This window comes from Microcaecilia unicolor, chromosome 1, assembly GCF_901765095.1.
Source record: "Microcaecilia unicolor chromosome 1, aMicUni1.1, whole genome shotgun sequence".
Taxonomy (NCBI): domain Eukaryota; kingdom Metazoa; phylum Chordata; class Amphibia; order Gymnophiona; family Siphonopidae; genus Microcaecilia; species Microcaecilia unicolor.
The window spans coordinates 411,781,833-411,799,241 of NC_044031.1; the positions used below are offsets into that span (position 1 = coordinate 411,781,833).

Below are 17,409 nucleotides of genomic sequence, written 5' to 3' on the forward strand. Positions count from 1 at the left end.
AGCCACGCCCCGACTCCCCTGATTGGCCATGCACAGCCAGACTCCACCTCCTTATGCCGGCTGGCCAATCCGGGTTTCCTGGCTTGCGGACTCCGGGCGCTGGGTCTCCGCGTCTCCCTGCCCCCACCAGCTGACTCGCGTTTCCCTGATGGGAGGGACTATTTAAGGGGCAGGGTTGGTCTTCTGACTTTGCTTCGGCTTCTACTTCAGTAGGTTCGCTGCTGGTGGTGGATTCTTGGTTTGCTAATCGCTCGACTGTCTGACCTGACCTCTGCTTAGAACCCGACTACTCGCTGCCTGACCTGACCTCTGCTTGGAACCTGACTACTCGCAGCTTGCTGCCTGACCTCTGCTTGGAACCTGACTACCCTCTGCTTGCTGCCTGACCTCTGCTTGGAACCTGCTTACCCTCTGCTCGCTGCCTGACTATGGTTGGGTCCTGATCACTTTCCGCCTGCCGCCTGACCGGGCCACTGCTCGTTCCTGATTACTCTCCACTTGTTGCCAGAACTGACCCCTGCTTGCTACCTGGTCTAGCCCTAGCTGTTGTCTGGATCTATTCTACTGTTGCCTGCTGCATGCGGCCGTCTGACCCCCGTCCGTATCCAGAAGTCCTGTTGGCCACCTGCACCTGGGGCTCAACTCTCAGGGAACGGCGGTCCTCTCAGGTGAAGCCCGGGGTTGTTTGGCTGCCCGACTGAGCACAGGCTCAACACCTGGTCGTTGTGCTCCATCTGGGCACAAGGGCTCATGAACATGACATCAACCCAGCCTGGGCATAAGCAAAATAAATGCAGTCTGCTAGCCAACTGTGCATTTACCAATGGCTGCCCCAATCTTGTTTGGGTCAAAAGAAACAAAAGACTGGGTCAATTGTCTATGGGTTTTAGTGTCTGCTCCAGATAAAAGGCTAAGGTTTGCTTGCAGTCCAAGGTGTGCACTGCACTATTGCCTGTGCACACCTTGGACTGCAAGCCTATGGGCATGAGGTTATGGGGAAAATGTTGGTAGGATGATTGACTGATTAAGATGGAACTTCAAAACCACCTTAGGAAGAAACTTAGGATGTGTGCAGAGAACTACTTTGTTATGGTGAAACTTTGTGTAAGGTAGATCAGTTACTAGGAGCTGCAGCTCATTGACTCTGTGAGCTGAACTGACTGCCACCTTCCAGGTCAGATACTTAAGATGAAAGGAATCAAGTGGCTCAAAAGGAGCTTTCATCTGCTGGGAAGAGGGAACCAGATCTGTCTCAGCAACAGAGTTTTCCCTATTAGAGGGATTGGAGAACATGCATACAGAAGAACCCCCCCCCCCCCCCCCCATACACACACACACACACATATACAATGGAGGAGGATGACATCTGATGCTAGCCAGTCATGTGATCTGAGTCTGGAGCAGTACTGAGGAATCTTGTTGTTGAGAGGAGTGGCAAATAGATCCACTGAGGGCATGTCTCACTCTCAAAAGATCTTGCAGGCAACACCCATATTGAGAAACCACTCGTGCAGTTGCATCATTCTGCTTAGCTTGTCTGACAGTTGTCTTTCCCCACCAGATATGTGGCTCTGAGTACTATGCCACGGCTGGTGGCCCACTGCCACATCTTGACTGTTTCCTGACACAAGGGGTAGGATCTCGTCCTCCCATGCACCTTTATAAAATTGGCTCCTAGACCCAGCACCTGTAGAAAACAAATGCTCACTAATACTGTTATACCTGTTTTGAAGTTGGTGTAAATGCATACTACTCTATGTGTGTCTTGCATACTTTATAAAATATGTGTATACATCACAATTGCTTCCAAACTATGCTCTCAGAAACACCTACAGATGGCATGTGTATTGGTATATGCATGGCTTTTTTTGAGCAGATATTTGGGGGTACTAAGTACCGGCACCAAAATTTAAATGAACGAGCTCAGGCTCTACACACCAATTCTGCCTTGTCGTAGATTCTGTGACTGGTTGCAGGGGGTCTGGCTATTGTGGGGTGGGTTCCTCAGTGATCACCCACCCCTGAAGGGGTGGCCTGGCATTTGAGTACCGGCACCTTTTTCGCTAGAAAAAATGCACTGGGTATATGGCATATTGCCACCATGTGTATGTTTGCACCAAAACCTGGAACTCTCTACCAAAAGACTTAAAAGGCATAAACAACTACCTAACATTCTGAAAACAAATGAAAGCTCATCTCATCAGGAAATTCCTCTCCGAAGAAATCACATAGCCAAGGAGATCCTGGCCACCACACCACAGCACACGATCACAGTCATAACTGAACCAGGCTTGCGTTTACCCTCACAACTTGATACTTATCTACCGTATTTTTCGGACTATAAGACGCACCTAGGTTTTAGAGGAGGGAAATAGGAAAAAAAATGTTTGGACTATAAGACACACCTTTTTCCTCCTCTACAACCTAGGTGCTCCGGTGCGTCTTGTTCGAATTTCTCCTGTTTCCAGGGTCCGTCCGTCTGTCTCCCTCCCGAGTTCCGGGATCCCCAGCCCGCCCTCTCTCTGAGATCCCCTTCCCTCCCGCCCTCCCGAGTTCCGAGATCCCCTTCCCTCCCGCCCGGAACTCAGAGGGAGGGAAGGGGATCTCGGAACTCGGGAGGGCGGGCGGGAGAGAAGGGGATCTCGGAGGGAGGGCGGGCTGGGGATCCCGGAAGTCGAATTTCTCTACGTTCAGACTATAAGACGCACCCCCCATTTTCCTCCCAAATTTGGGGGGAAAAAGTGCGTCTTATAGTCTGAAAAATACGGTACTTAAGTTAATCGTAAAGCCACACTGAATTTACCACTAGGTTGGAAAATGTGGGGTACAAATGCAGAAATAAATAAGTATAAAAGGTCTTTTCCATGTGCAACAAGGCTTTACACAAGAAAAACCATTTTAGAATTATCCCTGACATACCTATGATTGGTTTAAAAATTGGGTATGTGAATACATAATCTATTAAGTCTAAAACCCTGATTTTTCGCAATCTTCTCACAGAAAAAGACTTATATGTAATGTGTATTGCTGAATCCTGGTTGTCTGATCTGAATTAATCTTTTTTCTACTGCCATTATGCTTTTCAGGATAGAATAATAGTAAAAAAGGTAGATTGATAGAAAACAAACATATGAAATAATTTATTGGTGTGAATAAAAAAACAAACCCGACGTGGCCACGTTTCGCCCTCAGGCTGCGTCAGGGGTCAAAACAGTACTTGGCTCTCTGCTCCGCGTTTCAAGCTTTGAAACGCGGAGCAGAGAGCCAAGTACTGTTTTTAAATAAAAGTATTTAAGAAGGGGAATTCCATCACCCCTTGTTTTTTAGTTTTGACCCCTGACGCAGCCTGAGGGCAAAACGTGGCCACGTTGGGTTTATTTTTTGATTCACACCAATAAATTATTTCATATGTTTATGTTTTCTATCAGTCTACCTTTTTTACTATTATTCTATCATAGTAAGGAGACTGTTGCCTTTTTTGCTTGCTTTTCAGGATATACAGTATGTATGAACATGAGCCATATTCAAGAAAGGTGGGATTAGTTTTGTGTGTCATTTATGGTCTGTTCAATTTCCACTGGGATTGGATCATAGCTTTGATGCATGCAGTTGAATCATCTGACATTTTGTTTGGTTTATCAGCCATCAGGATCTTTCGAGGTGCAGACACTTATCTGAAGTCTTTGACACTTTACAGCTGGATCATCAAATGATCATGATTTTGGGTGATATTAATATCCATGCCAGGCATGGAAGATTTTTAACAGCAATGTATTCTATTGGTTTTCAAAAAGAAATCTGCTCTTCCATGATGAGACTAGCCACCCACTGGATTAATTTCCCACAGTCTGTCAACAGCCTAATTCAAAACCCTGTGATTCAACTGGTGCCCTGGTCCGCTACTGTTCCTCCTAGGGCAAAACCATAGTACTTCTTGATCATGCTTATTTTGAATCCCAATGGTTAAAATCAATACCTGGTTTTCTCAAGGGTAATGCTGTCATTATTGTAGCTTATTACAGCCATTCCTTCACTGCCTCTTTAGATCAAGATGCTCATTTAAAAACTCAGCCAAACTGTCTTCTGATCCCCCAATACTGACCCATTGGAAGAATGAACTTCATCATCTATTGAGAACAGATAGACTGGATGCTAAAAATGCTACTTGGAAACTGTTCTAAATTACATAGAGGCTCATTTTCAAAGCACTTAGACTTACAAAGTTCCATAGGTTACTATGGAACTTTGTAAGTCTAAGTGCTTTGAAAATACACCTCATGGTCTCCAATTTGGGAAGCGCTTCCCAACAAAGCATGCAGTATTTAATTGAATTTATGATGTAGTTTCTAGGCTGATCTATTGTGTGATACCATGGGAATAAAGGGAGGGGGAGGGACTTTATATAAAAGGTATTAGGGAGAAGGGCAGTTATGGCTCCCTTATCCAGATTGGTTGGTAGTGGAGAAGGAACTAACCACAGTCAATCTTCAATCTGAAATCTTCTTTATGTAATCAGGAGGGAGAGTTAATTGAAAAATGTCACCATTATTTATTTTTGGTATATGGAGACAATTGTATGCTTGGCTCTGTTCTGAATAGTTTTGTTGTATGGTTCTGTAACAACTTTGGTGCTAACCAAGAACATTAAAAAACAAAACAAAATTCAGTCAATCTATAAATCTAAACCAAGCTACCATGTTTCACTTTGGATGTAGTATCAGCCAAACAGAGTATGAAATGGGCGAAGCACAGATGGAGGAAAGTACTTTGGTTTGGTGGGCACCAAGCATTTTTGCCAGATACTATACCACTGAGCTCGGGTGAATTTTTAGCCATGTAATAAGTAGTAGTAGTAGCTAAAATAATGGGAATAATCACAGATTCTTCGCTATCTTTAGAACCTCAGGTAAACAATCTGTATAAGAAAGTCTTTTTTAAGCTTAAGCAACTCATATTTTTATGAGGACTTTGCATTACTAGTGCAGAGTTTATATTATCTCAGTTAGACTATTTCAACGCTGTTTATTCTGGAGTTTCAGCTAAGGCACAGAAAAGGGTGCAGGTTTTACAGAACACAACTGCAAGACTGACATTTAAACTAAAAAGGATTGATTGGATAACCCCATTACTTATAAGGCTCCATTAGCATCTGGTCCAAGCATGGATCATTTTCAAGTGGTCCTGCTTCATCTTTATGATTTCTCCATGGTCTAGGTCCAATTCATCTAACTCACTTGATGTCTATTCCATTTGGTCAAAGAACTTACCATATATTGGAAAGTTACTTGGTGGTTTCCTTCACTTAAGGATATCAGAATTAAGAAGGTGCTGGAGGGCTCATTTCCTTTTCAGGCAGCCCATAAAAAGGGCAGTCTGCCTTTGTTCATAAAACAGTAATCTTCCTACTAGTTTCAAAACTATTTTGATGAATTTAGGGCTCCTTTTACAAAGCGGCACTACAGATTAGCATGCACTAAATGCGAAGATGCCCATGGAAACTGAATTGGCTTCTTCACATTCAACGTGCCGCTAATTGGTAGCACCGCTGTGTAAAAGGTGCCTTTAGGCTGATTGTGTCATGTAACCTGTAGCAACCCATTGGTCACACCTTCCAAATGGGATTAAAGCTTTGTCCAGTTTTGTTAGCTTTATGAAGATGCTTAAAACTTATCTTGTTAGGAAACATGTTTTGAATACAATGAATTAGTTATAATTTTGTTGATAATTCAATATACGTTCCTAGGTGTTTGGTCTAGTTCCACTTATAGTTATCCGCTTTAAACTACATTTGGTAATAGCGGACTATAAACTCTGTAACTGTATACACTGATGTATCTCATTGATAATTGTATACAGTGTATTTTGATAACTGTATGCTCATATTTTATTGATAATTGCAATTGTGAGCCATTTTGTACCAATTTCACCTTTAAGTGGGCTACAAACGATTGATATTAGATCAGACTTGATTAGGAAAATATTGTTCTAGGCATTTAATGAGATCTATAATCAATTGTTGTACAAATATAGAGCTGCTTTTGCCCATGCTACAAAAGCTTATTTTTCTAAACAGATTTGACCTGCTGTAAACAGGCCTCATGAATTATTTATGATTACTAGGAATTTATTAGAAAAACCTGCAGGGAACACAGCATCTCTGAAAACCAAAGTGTGAAGCCATAGCAGCCTTTGCAATCAAAAAAATCTGCTAACATCCATAATTATTTGGTTATACCTGATTTTGGAGCATATGGCCCCAAAGTTTCGTTAATATAGAAAAACATCAACATGATTCTCTAGTTGGGTTTTCTTCTATCAGCTGAGTAAGGCAAAAGTCTACTTGATTCTAAGAAAAGAAAAGAAGAAACTCTTGGATTCTTTTAAAATTGTTTTTCTTAAAAGTACCTTTCAAGTATGACGTTTGTTAATGATACTTTAAGATGCAAATAAATATATATATATTTTGAAACGGCCCATTCATTATCACCCTACACCAAACTTAGAACAAATAGTGGAGAAGGCTGTACTGGCACAACTTAGGTATCACTTGATTGATAATGCAAATGCTAATTTCAGTGAAGATTTCATCTGGCGTATAGCACAGGCACATTGCTTGTTTCTGTGCTTGATTTGGTATGGCATGAACTTAATGTTGGGGGTGCCGTGGTAATATTTATTGATATCACCTCTGCAGTTGACACCATTTGCATATTGCTGAACTGTGATGAATGTGTCTGAATATTTTTGCCTAACAGAGCTCAATAAGCAGTATAAAATGTATTGTACTGTTTTGGGATCTTGCCAGGTACTTGTGATCTGGATTGGCCACTGTTGGGCTTGATGGCAATAAATGTTCCACTTGGAAATCTCCTAAGATGGGAGTGTGCCAGGGCCTGATCTGAAACCCCATTTAACATGTGCTTGCAACCATGACCTCACCTGAGTATTGTGTGCAATTCTGGTCACCATTATCTCAAAAAAGATATAACGGAATTAGAAAAGGTTTAAAAAAGGATGACCAAAATGATTAAGGGGATGGAACTCCTCTCTTTTTTTTTTAACTGTTTATTTATATTTTCATCTTAATAACACACCAATGTTCATACATTAAGATGTATAGATTTAGAATATAACTCCAAGTATTTATATTACAAACAAAATCTTATCATATTTGTCCACAACAAGGGGGAACCAAGAATAGGAAATTTTAACTAATACAACTTATAAAATGACACATATCAAAACTGAACTAGAAGGGCTTTGGTATCCTGCAGCCTAGACAGTACAGCTAAGTGGGAGCAGCCATCACAGACGGGTCACGTATAGCCTCCTTAGCTAAAAGAAAATCTTTTAATTTAATAGGACAGAAAAAAAGGTAGTCTACAGCATCTAATGAGATCATACATCTAGATGGATATCTAAGGATAAATGTTCCACCCAGGGAAAGGATTCTTGGCCTCAATGCCAATAACTCCCTTCTCCTGGTTTGAGTCTCTTTGGCTAAATCTGGAAAAATACGTATTTTCCCGCCCATAAAATTAACATTCATTTTCCTGAAATAAGAACGTAGAATTAAAGTCTTATCTGACTCCACGGCAAGCGTTATATGTAATGTTGCTCGATCTGAAATCTCAGAACGTTCTAGAAAATCAGTCAAATTATCTTGAGGAGGTTCTGAATTTGTAGGCATACATTTTTTTATATATTGCATTTTTGACACCAGAGGGTGACTTTCAACAGGAATGTCCAGAACTTCCAGAAAATACTTTTTCAATAGTTCAGCTGAAGTAAGGAATGGTGAAATCGGAAAATTATGTATTCTAAGATTATGCCTTCTAATTTGATTTTCTATATATTCCAATTTCTTTGCCTGGATTTTATTCTCTTTAATAACAGCCCCCACTGAAGTCTGCGTGGATTTTAAATTCAAATCGAAAGTCTGAATTTTTTCCTGATGGAATTCGACTTTAGTGGTAAGTTGGTTAGATTGTTCCTTTAATTGACTTATTTCAGTCTGTGAGGCATTAAAAATTCGCTGGAGGTTCACATTCACCCCCTGAATGGCCTCCCAAATCACATCCATGGTGACTTCTGTAGGCTTTTCCATACCACCTCCCAACCCTAGAAGATTTACTTCTCGGGTTAAGGCTAGGGACGAAAATCCCCTTTCTGCTGTATCAGTACCTGGGGTTGAAGCCAGAACCGGACCTCCCACCGCCGACGTTAGTCTGCCCGCTTCGGACAGCTGTTCAATCAGCGCTTCCTCTGTTCCGCTACTCCTTCCAGGTTGTGGTGGGGTCAGGCCTGCCAACGGGCTCAAAGTAGCGCCCTCTATACTGTGCTCCGTATATGTCGTTTCGGAGGTTCCAGTAGCAGGATTCCTCGGTCCCAGTGGGAGGATTCCGAAAGTCTCAAGTGTGGGCTGTGTCATGGCAGGACCACCAGCAGCGCTCGAGGAGGTATGAGCCGCCGCTTTTCCTTTCCTCTTCCCCATTTCTCCCGGGGAGCGCTCCATGGCATAGACCCACTAAACTGGAAACTCCGGAGCTCACGCACACACGTCTAGTTCGGCGGCCATCTTGGTTCCCCCGATGGAACTCCTCTCAAATGAGGACAGGCTTAAGAGGTTTGGGCTCTTCAGCTTGGAGACGAGAAAGCTAAGGAGGAGATATAATAGGTGGGTCGATGGTGTGAACATGCCTCCCCATTCCAAATAAAACTACCCTGCACAGCCAGAGTGGAATTCAAACTAATGAGACTAATCTTCAAAGGAATATATAGCTATCCCCAGACTACATACAAAAGTTTGTACAAATCTATCAACCTAAAAGAACCCTCAGATTGTTAAATGACATCAAATTAGTCACACCCTCCTGCCAAGACTGTTGCTTGATAAAGACCTTTAATTCAACCTTATCGGGAAGAGGTGCAGAACTATGGAACTCCCTACTGCTAGAAACAAGAACAATGTCGGACTACACGTGCTTTCATCATCTGCTGACAACCTGTTTTTTTCAAAAGCACTATAGAATGTAATATGAACCAAGCAAAGGAAGCCAACTGATGTACTGCACACTCTTGATTATCTCAGGGGGACAACAGAATAGGAACGAATCCAATCAATGCATGTCATACAGACTTGCAGATCTGTCTATAAGACCTATACACTTCCACTGTGGTTTAGTTATATTAGGGGAATTTACACAAAGTTGTTTTCTATGACTTAGCAATTTTCTATGTAATGTGTACATACTGTTCCAACTACAACTGTAATGTTTCCTTGTTCCTTGTAATGTTCACATACTGTTGTAACTGTAACTGTTGTTTTACTTGAGGTCTGTTCTCCGCCTAGAACTTGATGGTTAAGTGGCTTATAAATGCCAAATTAAAGTAAAATCCTTATTCTAGTAGAGTGGGTGGATGCTAATCGATTGTTTATCAAAAAGTAAAAAGATGAGGGGATAACTCCATGAAATTGCATGGTACTACTGTCAAAACAAATAGGAGAAAATATTTTTTCACTCAATGAATAAGTTAAGCTCTGGAACTTGTTGCCAGAGGATGTGGTAACAAAGGTTAGCATATCTGGGGTTAAAAAAGGGATGGACAAGTTCCTGGAGCAAAACTACACAAACTGCTATTAAGTTAGACATGACGAAAGCCACTGCTTATTCCTGAGGTCGGTAGCATGGAATCTTGTTACTCTTTGGGATTCCACCAGGTACTTGTGATCTGGCTTGGGCACTGTTGGAATCAGGATACTGGGATAGATAGACCACTTGTCTGACCCAGTATGGCTATTCTTTTCTTATGTTCTAGCATAAGTTCTCAGCACAACATGAGAGCTAGGAAAGGCTGGCTGTTTCTGGAATTTTAACTGTGTAGTGATGTTGGGAAAACGGAACTGGACTGGGCACATGTTTAAACAGAATACGACAAGTCAGAATATTTCTATGCATGGATTAGATCTGCACGCACTGTTCCTGTTGCATGCAAATTTCTAAATGTATATTTATTGTAGATACCCTGGAAAACCAAACTAGTTACGGAGTACTCAAGAGCCAGCTGGAGAAACACTGGAATAGGAGAAAACATGCAAGCAAAGGCGCAAGATGCTAGTGAAGAAACTCTCACCTCACTAGGAGGCTCAATGGAAGATTCTTGACTTTAGCATGTATATATGAACACCAGCAAGGGAATTAATTCCTAGAAAGGAGATATATGCTAGTCCAGCCCATTCAACACTGGGTGTAAGTGACACTTTACTTAAGTAGCATTTAGCTTTGGGTATTTCTCAGAAATATTTACTTTGTGCAGAAGACCAGCTATCCATTATTGACTGTGCAAGAAGAATCAAGTTAGTGTCAGCGTAATTGTAAACACACAATGTGATGAGAAACAAACATCCACTGTTTCCCAGTGTCAAACTATATTCAAATCTTTTGTTGAGGGATGGAGTTGCAAGGCAGGGAGCAAGAGGCTGGCTGGATCAATAAAAAAGACAGTTTGGTATTTTGTTATCATCTTTCTGTTGTCTTCTGTCAGAAAAACCTATGACTCAAGACATGACACCTACCCTTTGTGATGGAAACAAAAGATAATGGATAGAGAGGACAAAGGGTGATGATTAGAAATACTCTTAGCAATATGTTGCTCTAATTTCAGCAGGTTCACCAAGCCTGCTACTAGAACTGGATGCTTTTATTCAATTAAAAAATTGAATTTAGTTACCAAGGACAGTTAAAACAGCAAATACCTCTTATTAGGGAGAACTATGCCTGAATCAATTCTGTAAGCACACCAACGTGGGTTTTTTTTTAACACATTAAGGGCCAAATTTACTAAAAGGCAGTACTGCATTACCATGCATAACATGCATTAACACGTGTCATTTATTGCAGGTCCCTTTTTATGCGATGGGAACTATTTACTAAAAACATGCATTATTGGCACACTTTAGTAAATCTAGCCCTAAAGTTTACATAGAACAAACTATATGCATTTAGCTCACACCCTTTCTGTAGTAGTTCAAAATGAGCTACATTCTGATATAGTAGCTATTTCACTGTCCCCAGACAACTTACCTCTAAAGAGCTATATTTACTAAAGTTTGTTACCATATTAGGATATACAGTGTTAAAGACAGCATACTCAGTAACAAAAACTGATATAGGGAGTTAACAACAATGCATACATAATCTTATATAATAAAAAGCACCTCCAACATTCTGAAGCCAATTAAGTGAAGCCTTCAAGCCTTGAAGCGTTCCTGCAACGTTCTGGAACTACGTGTCTTCAATTGAGGAGATGGAGCCTTACAGAGCACACAAATGCTTCAAGGCTTGAAGGCTTCACTTTCTTTCTCTCTCTCTCACACACACACACACACACACACTCACTGACTCACACACACACTCTGTCTCTCACACACTCTCTCTGACACAAACACACACACTCTGCCTGTCTCTCTCACTCATTCTCTCTAACATACACACTCCATCTCTCACCCCCACACACTCTCTCTCAAACATACACACTCTGAGGAAAGGGGGGCATGGAACACGCTGGGGAGGGGAGGGAAGGGGGGCCAAGAACTCGGAGGGGAGGAGAGGGAGGAGAGAGAGAGAGGGAGAGGAGAGGAGGAGGGGGGCCTGCGCCTCGGACGGAAGGGGGGCCTGGAACTAGGGGGGAGGAGAGGGAGGAAGGGAGGGAGGGAAGGAGGGGGTCATGGAACTCAGAGCCCCCCCCCCCACATACACTCACTCACTGTCTCTCACACACTCTCTCTCATACACTCTCTTTCTCTCTGACACAAACACACACACACTCTGTCTCTCTCACACTCATTCTTTCTCTCTCTTACTCACACACACACTCCATCTCTCACACACACTCTCTCTCTCTCTCTCTCAAACATACACAATCCGAGGAAAACCTTGCTAGCGCCCGCTTCATTTGTGTCAGAAACGGGCCTGTTTTACTAGTCAAAATAAGACAAAACATCATATGATACCCCACCCACTATTCATAAAACTATCTGTGATGGAGCGTATAAGTTACCGATTCCCCTTAACAATACTCTCTCAGACAGCCTTCCTAAATCTTGCAGTACAGAACAGAAAGGGTGTGACTTGGTCAAGGGAGAGGGGGAAGGCCATGGTTTCAGGCAGTCAGATAAAAACTCTGAACACAGACACACCAGAAAGGCCCAGGAAAGACAAGGGCAGCCCTTCAGCATTTGACTTCAACACAGATGTACATGCGGCAGAAGCTTAATGCAAATAGGCCATATTTTATCTTGAACCCTTGCAAAATCCTAATCCTGGAGGCCAGGTAAGAACTAGGCCTGGTTTTCATTAATCTTGAAGACAAAGACTTGTGCACACTGAGACTGTGGGGCCCTGTAAGGGACAGGGATGCAGGAAGATTATAACTGAATTCCAAGAAAAATAATTTCTTAATTTGTATTCAAAAGAACATTAAATCCCTTTCCCTTCATAGGCTTGATAAACTTAAGTGCATTGTTTACTTTCACCTCTGTGTCTGTTGAGACTTTGCGCCATACACTCACTCATGCAGCTATATACCTAAGCGCTTCAGCAGTTTGTCACTGCAAGGTTGAAAAGATTGCTTGAGAATTTGCAATGGTAACACAGTCCCCACTATAGAAGCTGCAATAGGAAAAGCACAAGTCCAAGTTTCACTAGCCTCCCATCCCACACTAGAGTGTCAAGAGTCAAACCCATCCTAGATGATCACAAGTGCTGAGGAACACAGACACTCATTATCTCAAATAACAAGGACCATAATCATTCAGAGCCTTAAACACTAAACAGACTTTAAACTGTATACAAACTCTTATAGGCAACTAGGGCATCCCACTGTCAGGCAACAGTCATGCAATAGAATTCTGCTCTAACTGCAGCAAGTATAATACACATACAAGCAGACCTAAATAAAGAAAATTACAGTAATCTAACACAGACAATACAGGCAACTGAAGCAGGGTCGTCGTTACGGGTGGGCAACCCTCAATGAAGTTATCGGGAGTGAGGTAGAGGTTGAGCATGGAGTGGGGTAGGGACATAGAATGGGTGCATTAGGTTGCTGTTTTTTCTCTTTCAAAAAAGTTGGCAACTCTAGTGCCCACCCATCCTACCTGTTGGCCCACCCAAAAATTACCTTCTGACTACGCCACTGAACTGAAGCACCAGGTGAAAATCACTTGGTGGAAGATAATGCCACAGCCATTGCAACAAATCTAATTTGTAAAAAGCACTTGAAATTACAGACCTAATGTGTGCCTTAAAAAACAAAATAATAATATCTAACAAGACTCCTAATCAGCGGCATACCAAGGGCGGGGCAATGGAGGTGATCTGCCCCGGGTGCATGCTGCTGGAGGGGTGCAGAGAGCAGCTGCGTGCCTGTCGGCTCCGCTGGTTCCCTGCCCCGGAACAGGTTACTTCCTGTTCCAGGGCAGAGGGAGGAGGGAGCCAGCGGAGCCGAGAGCTGCGTGGCTGCTGCCAGCAGCTAAGAATGCACCCCGGGGATGGGAGGCGTCATTGCGCCGGGGGTGTTGCTGCACCCGGGGGGGGGGTCAGGGTGCGCATCGGCGATCCGCCCCGGGTGGCAGCCGACTTAGGATTGTCACTGCCCCTAATTCCAGACTGTGTATGAAGCAACAAGGTCTACCTTATCACTTGCACAGCAGCAGGAACAGACCCTCTATTAATACATAATAGTTCCATTTTCTTTACATTAAGAACTAACAAACTAGCAAACATCCAAGACCCCAATCATTTAAACAATGATTCAGTCTCAAAAATCTCATCCATTCTCTCACCATATTATATTAACAGGGATTTCTATCCTGCTCACACCAAAAACATTAGTTTGGAGCGGATTACATTACAAACAAAGCCAGCCACAACAAACTGGGCACTACAAGTCAAATACATCAAGTTTACCAAAGCACAAAAACAACTACTTATCATCGTAAAGATCATCTAGAAAGCATATACCTCTTAAATAAAATTGTCTTGAGTGATTTGCGAAAAAGTAAATAGTGAGGGAGACAAAGATGGCGAAGTGTTCCAAATTTAGCTATCTAAATCATTGTGTTCCGCCCTTCTGATGTAACATCTGGTTTCCGCGAGGGTGGGACACAGGGAGCCGAAGGGAGGCGATCTGCCTTTCCAAACGGAGCTCAACTGAGGCACTGCCGATTTTAATGCAGGAGGCCTGATGGCGGACGGAGCAGAAGGCAGGCAGGTGAGACCGGGGACTGCAGCGCTGACAACCTGACCCCGGCGCCGGGCCCCCCTTGGAGGCCCGGTCCCGGGGAATTTTGTCCCCCCCCCCCCCCGCCTCTGCCTTCCCCTCTCGGCGGCCCTGTCAAAGCTCCTCCACACTGAAGGAACTTTTCTTTCATCACACTGGACCTGAACGGAGAGCAGTGATCTGCTTGTGAGACTTGTGGTGAGTGAGGGAGAGGAATAAGGGGAGGAGGGGAGATAGAAAAGAACAGCAGCTGGGCTCAAACAGGTACTTCTCTTCAGTCCCACAGGTCTGAAAAGGAGAGGGGAGATCTACTTACAAGGCTTGTGGTGAATGAGGGAGAGAGAGACAAAAAATGCTAAAAAAAAAAAAAATAATAAATAACCTCCATAGCTAACCATCCAGCAGAAAGTACAAAAATCCTCTGCTGTCTGTTGTGCAGGATACTTTATACGTTATGAATACAAAGGGAAAAATCAATCCCAGCATGTAGATCCTTCATAAGAAAGGACATGTTTAAGTATCGATACACAGGGCTGCCAGGTCAGAGCATGGGTGTAGCCAGATGTGCCAATTTTGGGTGGGCCTGAGTCCAAGGAGGGTAGACACAGAATCCCCCCCCCCCCCTCCCTGCTCTCTACTTCTTAATGTGATTCTCTGCAGTAATAGACTTTGGTAAGAACTAGGAAACACAGGATTGAAATCTTACTGACACTCCTTATGCTCCTGAGCAAAGCACTTAACCTCAGGTACAAACTTTTCAGTAGTTCAAGGTGAGCTACATTCAGGTATATTAGTATTTTCCCGTCCCTGGAAGACTTAAGACAGGAAAATATTAGCATACCTGAATGTAACTCACCTTGAACTACTACTGAAAAGGCATGAGCTATATCCAACACCAACACTGAAACTTAAAATGACCAAGAACTTTCACGCACACACACACAGACATGAAAAATAATTTTTTTTTGTTTGCAAATTACTATTTATGAGTTTCTCTAATTGCAAACTGATACAGTTGGTGTTACAAAAAGAAGTAGATAGTATAGAAAGATGACTATCAAAGCTGGGGTGGGTTTGCGCTGTGGTGTAATTAAGCTATGGGCTTTCTTTATGGGCCTTGTTGAAGAGGTACGTTTTCAGAGATTTACAAAAGTTAGCTGTTTCGTTGATTGTTTTCAAGTCAGTTGGTGAAGGGGGGCACCTATATGTGGGTACCGTGGGTTTCTGGTGAGTTTTGGAGGGCTCACAGTTTCCACCACAAATGTAACAGGTAGAGGGAGATAGGGACCAGAGTCCCTCACTCCATGGTGCTGTGCACTGTACTGACCACTACACTACTCCAGGGACCTGCATGCTGCTCTAACAGACCTGGTTCTAACATCTGAAGCTGTCATAGAGGCTGCTAAATCATATTTGTATTCACATGTGAGGGGGGTGGTAGGGGGTCAGTGACCACTGGGGGGTATTGGGGGGTCACCCCTGATTCCCTCCAGTGGTCATCTGGTCATTCAGGGAATACTTTTGTGCCTTATTTGTTATAAAAACAGGTCTAGCTCAAAACATCTTAGTTTTAGTCCTGGACGGTTTTGTTTTGTTCCATTATGACTGAAAAACATCCAAGTGTTAGGAACGCCCAGATCCCTCCTTAAACACGTCCCTGACACATCCCCTTGTGATTTCAATGGACTTCATAGAAAAATGTGAGAAAAACGTCCAAATGCAGATTTATGCCACTTTTTGGATGTTTTTCTCTTTTGAAAATGAGCCCAAAAGTAACCTATGGAACTTTGAAAGTCTAAGTGTTCTGAAAATGAGCCCCATAGTAACATAGTAGATGACGACAGATAAATGCCAGTCCTTCCATCCAGTCTGTCCAACAAGATAACTCATAGTTTAAGGTATGATGTGATATTACATACATATACTTGATCTTGATTTGTGCTTGCTATTTTCAGGGCACAGAATGTGCTTTGGGAACTTAAAGATTGGGGTTTAAAGGAGGAATTGTAGGTTAGTGATAGGCAAAATAAAAATATAAAAAGCAAATTTTATCAACTAAATCTCCATAGTCTTTTCCACTTAGTTTTAAAACACTTTGTACCACAGCATTAACAGAATCTAGCAGGCACTGGAGGATCTAGTTTAGTCTTCCCACCTGCCCACCCCTAGGACAACTCTTCATTTATAGTCAGTTACTAGCCGTTAAGCCCGTTAAAACGGGCAAGTATTGGTATGCTCTATTTTGATGTATAACTCCCTCCCTCCCTCCCCTCGGCTCCCCGCCCTTCCTCCTTCCCTCCCTCCCAGCTCCAAGGCCCGATTCCCTCCCAGCTCCATGGGCCCCCCCTCCGTCCCTCCCAGCCAGCTGCAAGGCCCCCCTCTGTACATCCCTCCCAGCTCCAAGGCCCCCCTACTTCTGACCTCCTATGTCCAGCATCCTCCCTCCTTCCCTGCCAGCTTCAAGGCCCCCAGTCTTTCCCTCCCTCCCTAGCTCCAAGGCCCCATTCCCTCCCCTCCCAGCTCCAAGGCCCTCCGTCCCTCCCCTCCCTCGCAGCTCCAAGGCCCCCTCCTCCTTCTGAGCATTTATCCTGCCTTCCCCTCCCCCCCCCGAGGTCGCTGTTGTCGCCGCTACCGCTCCCCCCCCCGAGGCGCCACCGGCCCCTCCCTCCCAGCTCCAAGGCCCGATTCCCTCCCAGCTCCAAGGGCCCCCCTCCATCCCTCCCAGCCAGCTGCAAGGCCCCCCTCTGTACATCCCTCCCAGCTCCAAGGCCCCCCTACTTCTGACCTCCCATGTCCAGCATCCTCCCTCCTTCCCTGCCAGCTTCAAGGCCCCCAGTCTCTCCCTCCCTCCTAGCTCCAAGGCCCCATTCCCTCCCCTCCCAGCTCCAAGGCCCCCCGTCCGAGCCAGCTCCAAGGCCCCCCTCCGTCCCTCCCCTCCCTCGCAGCTCCAAGGCCCCCCTCCTCCTTCTGAGCATTTCTCCTGCCTTCCCCCCCCCCCCCCCCGAGGTCGCTGTTGTCGCCGCTACCGCTCCCCCCCCCGAGGTTGCCACCGGCCCCTCCCTCCCAGCTCCAAGGCCCGATTCCCTCCCAGCTCCAAGGGCCCCCCCTCCATCCCTCCCAGCCAGC

At 44.0% G+C, this 17,409-nt stretch overlaps 1 protein-coding gene across 1 annotated transcript in view; it reads right to left on the minus strand.

Moving 5' to 3' along the window:
- The window catches only part of CDKAL1 (CDK5 regulatory subunit associated protein 1 like 1), a 1,735,794-nt gene that overhangs the window by 199,435 nt on the left and 1,518,950 nt on the right, over positions 1-17,409 (minus strand). The window lies entirely within an intron of this gene.